Here is a 6,000-nt window from a genome sequence, read left to right as displayed (position 1 = left end):
AGGAAATGGCAGACCAATTGAACAAATACATTGGTTCTGCCTTCACTAAGGCAGACAGAAATAACCATCCGAAAATACTAGGGGACCGAGGATCTATTGAGAAGGAGGAACTGAGGGAACTGAGGGAAATACTTATGAGTCAGGAATGGTGTTCGAAAAATTGATGAAATTGAAGGCCGATAAATCCCGAAGGCCTGATAGTCTGCATCCCAGAGTAATCAAGGGAGTGGCCTGAGCAATAGTAGATGCATTGGTGGTCATTTTCTAACATTCCATGGACTCTGGATCATTACCTATGGATTGGAGGGTAGCTAAAGTAAAACCACTTTTTAAAAAAGGAGGGAGAGAGAAAACAGGGAATTATAGACTGGTTAGCCTGATATCGGTCGTGGGGAAAATGATGGAATCAATTAATGAAGATGTAATAGCAGCGCATATGGAAAGCAGTGACAGGATCGGTCCAAGTCAGCATGGATTTATGAAAGGGAAATCATGCTTGACAAATCTTCTTACATTTTTTGAGGATGTGACTAGTAGAGTAGATAAGGGAGCACCAGTGGATGTGGTGTATTGGATTTCTAAAGGCTTTTGACAAGGTCCCACACAAGAGGTTAGTGTGCAAAATTAATGCACATGGGATTGGGGGTAATGTATTGATGTGGACAGAGAACTGCTTGGCAGACAGGAAGCCAAGAGTGGGAATAAACAGGTCCTTTTCAGAATGGCAGGCAGTGACTAGTGGGGTACCGCAAGGTTCAGTGCTGGGATACCAGCTATTTACAATATATATTAATGATTTAGACGAAGGAATTGAATGCAATATCTCCAAGTTTACAGATGACACTAAGCTGGGTGGCGGTGTGAGCTGTGAGGAGGAAGCTAAGAGGCTGAAGGGTGACTTGGGCAGGTTAGGTGAGTGGGCAAATGCATGGCAGATGCAGTATAATGTGGATAAGTGTGAGCTTATCCACTGTGGTGGCAAAAACAGGAAGGCAGATAATTATCTGAAAGGTGACAGATTAGTAAAAGGGGAGGTGCAACGAGACCTGGGTCTCATGGTACATCAGTCATTGAAAGTAGGCATGCAGGTGCAGCAGGCCGTTAAGAAAGCAAATGGCATGTTGGCCTTCAAGGCGAGAGGATTTGAGTATAGGAGCAGGGAGGTCTTGCTGCAATTATACAGGGCCTTGGTGAGACCACACCTTGAGTATTGTGTGCAGTTTTGGTCTCCTAATCTGAGGAAGGACATTCTTGCTATTGAGTGAGTGCAGCGAAGGTTCACCAGACTGATTCCCGGGATGGCAGGACTGACGTATGAAGAAAGACTGGATCAATTAGGCTTATATTCACTGGAATTTAGAAAAATGAGAGTGGATCTCATAGAAGCATGTAAAATACTGACGGGATTGGACAGGTTAGATGCAGGAAAAATGTTCCTGATGTTGGGGAAGTCCAGAACCAGGGGTCCCAGTCTAAGGATAAGGGGTAAGCCATATAGGACCGAGATGAGGAGAAACTTTTTCACCCAGAGAGTTGGGAACCAATGGTATTCTCTGCCACAGAAAGTTGTTGAGTCCGGTTCGTTGGATATATTCAAAAGGGAGTTAGATGTGGCCCTTACAGCTAAAGGAATCAGGGGGTATGGAGAGAAGGCAGGAGTGGGGTACTGAGGGAATGATCAGCCATGATCATATTGAATGGTGGTGCAGGCTCGAAGGGCCGAATGGCCTACTCCTGCACCTATTTTCTATGTTTCTATGTTTCTATGATCCATTGGGTTGGGATCACTTAGCTCTGTCTGCAGCATGCTGCTTTCACTGTTTTACATGTCTAGAGTTCTGTGTTGTCACCAAGTTGGTATCTGATCTTCATGATGCAGCTCCTGGCATGCTCTTCAAACCTGCTCTTTGAACCAGGTTTGGTTTGATGGATCAGAAGAGTGAGGGATATACCAGCCCATGAGGTTACAGATTGTGGTGGAATACAATTCTGTTTCTGCTGATGGCCCAAGCGCCTCATGGATGCTCAGTTTTGAGCTTCTAGATGAGTTATTAATCTATCCCATTTAGCACGGTGGTAGTGCTATACAACACGATGAAGGGGTGTTCTCAGTGTGAAGACAGGGCTTTGTCTCCATAAGTTCTGTGTGGTGATCACTGCTACCAGTACTGTCATGGACAGATGCATCTGCATCGGGTAGATTGGTGAGGACGAGATCAAGAAGGTTTTTCCCTTGTGTTTGTTCTCTCACCAGCTGCCGTGAGCCCAGTCTGGCAGCTATGTCCTTCAGGAATCGTTGGTCAGTTAATGTTGGTACTACCGAGATACTCTTGGTGATGGAAATTGAACACCCCAACCAGAGTAGAATGTGTGTCCTAGCAGCCACGGTGTGCCGGTGGTGGAGGGAATCAATGTTTAAGATGGTGGATCGTGTGCCAATCAGGTGGGCTGCTTTGTCGTGGATGGTGTCGAGCTTCTTGAGTGGGGGCTGAGATGAATGCCCTCCAACAACCACAACAATCTTCCTTTGTGCTAGATATGACACCATCCAGTGGAGAGTTTTCACCCTGATCCCCAATGACTTCAGTTTTACTGGCGCTCCTTGATGCCACATTCGGTCAAATGCTGCCTTGATGTCAAGGGCAGTCACTCTCACCTCACCTCTGGAATTCAGCTCTTTTATCCATGTTTGGACCACAGCTGTAATGAGGTCAGGAATCAAGTGGTCCTGTCAGAAACCAAACTGAGCATCGGTGAGCAGGTTATTTGTGTGTAATTGTCGCTTGATAGCACTGCCGCTGACTACTAACATCACTTTACTAACGATTGAGAGAAGGCTGATTGGATGATAGTTGGCTGTTGGATCAGTTTGGCATTTTGTGGATAGGAAATGCCTGGCAAATTTTCCATTTGTGGGGTAACTGCCAGTAGAGGAACAGGTTGGCTAGAGATGTGGCTAGTTCTGGAACTCAGGTCTTGAGGTCTACAGCTGGCATGTTGTCGGGGTCCATTGCCTTTGCTGTATCCAGTTCACTCTACCATTCTTTATATCACATGGAGTGAACTGATTTGACTGAAGACTGCCAACTTCGATGGTGTGGACCTCAGGAGGAGGCAGAGATCGGTCATCCACTCGGTACTTCTGGCTGAAGAGAGTAGCGAAGGCTTCAGCCTTGTCTTTTACACTCACATGCTGTTCTCCGTAATCGTTGAGGATGGGAATATTCTTGGAGCCTCTTCCTCCTGTTATTGTTTCAGTGTCCATCACTATTCATGACTGGATGTGGCAGGACTGCAGAGCTTTGATCTGATCCATTGGGTATGGGATCACTTAGCTCTGTCTGTAGCATGCTGCCTCCACTGGTTAACATGCCTCGAGTCCTGTGTTGTAGCTTCTCCGAGTTGGTATCTTGATTTTCAGGTACACATGGTGCAGCTTCTGGCATGCTCTTCAACACTCCTCATTGAACAAGGGTCGGTTTAATCGAAACAAAAGGTGAGGGATATGCCAGCCCAGGAGGTTACAGATTATGGTGGAATACAATTCTGTTTCTGCTGATTGCCAACAGTGCCTCATGGTGCCCAGTTGTGAGCTTCTAGTTATGTTCTTAATCTATCCCATTTAGCACGGTGGTAATGCACACAACACGTTGAAGGGGTGTCCTCAGTGACTCGGTAGTATCACCATTTGGCACGGTGTTAGTGCCACACAACACAATGATGGGGTGTCGTCAGTGTGAAGATAGGGCTTCTTCTGCACAAGGTCTGTGCAGTGATCACTGCTACCAACACTGTCATGGACAGATTTTTTTTTAAATTTCAAAATATATACTTTATTCATATAAAAATTTGCACGATACACTGGAAGGCAGTTCAATATATTTGGATACGCTCAGAAATTCCATACAATACATTTGGATGCTGACGGCAGTTCCGTTCAATACATTTGCTTGCTTTACATTTCAAAGTACAATTCAGTACAATCCAGGATACATTGTAATATAGTCATCAAATTACGTTACATGTGGCACTATATGGTACACGGAATGGGTGAGGGTACAGTTACAATTCTTTGCAACATACATTACTAAACAGAACTTGCATTATACTTGGCACTACATAGGTGTTTTCAGATCATGTGCTCTATGTATACAAAGGTTTACAAGTACAGCCCGAGGGGAGTTTTATACTGATTCCAGCCCCTGGGTTTACCGTGGCAGAAGGGCTTTAAACTGTGGCTCTTCACCACCGTGCCTTTGCGGTGAATGCACCAATTTTTAGTGCATCCCTCAGCACATACTCCTGGATCTTGGATTGCACCAGTCTACAACACGCAGACGTGGACATGTCCTTGCTCTGGAAGACCAGCAAGTTTCGGCAAGACCAAAGTGCGTCTTTCACCGAGTTGATGGCCCTCCAGCAGCAGATGATGTCTGTCTCGGTGTGTGTCCCTGGGAACAGCCCATAGAACAGAGTCCTGTGTTACGGAGCTGCTTGGGATGAACCTCGACAGCAACCACTGCATCTCCTTCCAGACCTGCCTTGCAAAGGGGCAGTCCCAAAGGAGATGGATGACAGTCTTATCATGGACAGATACATCTGCAACAGGTAGATTGGTGAGGACGAGATCAAGTAAGTTTTCCCTCGTGTTTGTTCTCTCACCACCTGCTGTGAGCCCAGTCTGGCAGCTATGTCCTTCAGGAATCGGCTGCTCATTCAATGTGGTACTACCGAGTCACTCTTGTTGATGGACATTGAACACCCCAACCAGAGTAGATTGTGTGCCCTAGCAGCCACAGTGCACCGGTGGTGGAGGGAGTGAATACTTAAGATGATGAATGGTGTGCCAAACAAGTGGGCTGCATTGTCCTGGATGGTGTCGAGCTTCTTGAGTGGGGGCTGAGATGATTTCTCCAACAACCACAACAATCTTCCTTTGTGCCAGATATGACACCATCCAGTGGAGAATTTCTCCCCTTAGCCTCATTAACATCAGTTTTGCTCGGGCTCCTTGGTGCCACACTCGGTCAAATGCTGCCTTGATGTCAAGGGCAGTCACTTTCACCTCACCTCTGGAATTCAGCTCCTTTGGCCATGTTTGGACCACGGCTGTAATCAGGTCAGGAGCAATGTGGTCCTGGCAGAAACCAAATTGAGCATCGGTACGCATGTTATTTGTGCATAAGTACGTGGGTGGTCATTGGCTGTTAGATTAGTCCGGCTTTTTTCCAGCAGGAAATACCTGTCAAATTTTCCATTTGTCGGGTAAATTCCAGTACAGGAACAACTTGGCTAGAGATACGGATAGTTCTGGAACCGGCATGTTGTTGGGGCTTTGCTGTATCCAGTTTGCTCCACCGTTCTTTATATCACGTGGAGTGAAGTGAATTTATTGGACACTGGCATCTTCGATGGTGGGTGGAAGAATACAGCATTTTCTTTGTGTTATTTTCAGCTAATATCTGTGCTTGAAAACTGCTCCAAGATGGCTGAACCTGGCTTTGCCATGTTTTAGTGACCCACAAGACTTTGCGAATTCAAAGACTTTCTCATGAGTTTTAAACACCTCACAGCTGCAAAACACTTATCTGAGAACTGTGGAAAAACACTGTCCAGGATAAAAGAGAATGAAAGACCTATTCATTGTGAGAGAGTGTCCCTTTGTTTTGAACCTAGACAATTGCGTACACAGTAGACAGACATCCAGGAAAACAACATAAAATTGCTGTAACACATGAGGTCAGGGGTGGCAGTCAAGAGAATTGGTAACCAGGTCAGTTACAAAGGGAATCAGGGAGTTAATTTCTGATCGTTGACCACGTCTGGAATGAACCCTGTGTGAGTGACTTTGCTTTCTATTCATCACTTAGTGGACAGTCAATTTTAACCATTATGGGATAGATTGGTGCGGGCTAATGATTATAAATTCTTGTGCATTTGATTCTGTCGTAAATTGATTGTACTTCTTTTGATTATTCTAAGTAAAGATAACCCCTGGAT

Source organism: Pristiophorus japonicus, chromosome 7, assembly GCF_044704955.1.
Source record: "Pristiophorus japonicus isolate sPriJap1 chromosome 7, sPriJap1.hap1, whole genome shotgun sequence".
Classification (NCBI taxonomy): Eukaryota; Metazoa; Chordata; class Chondrichthyes; family Pristiophoridae; genus Pristiophorus; species Pristiophorus japonicus.
This window is presented reverse-complemented; position numbering follows the sequence as displayed.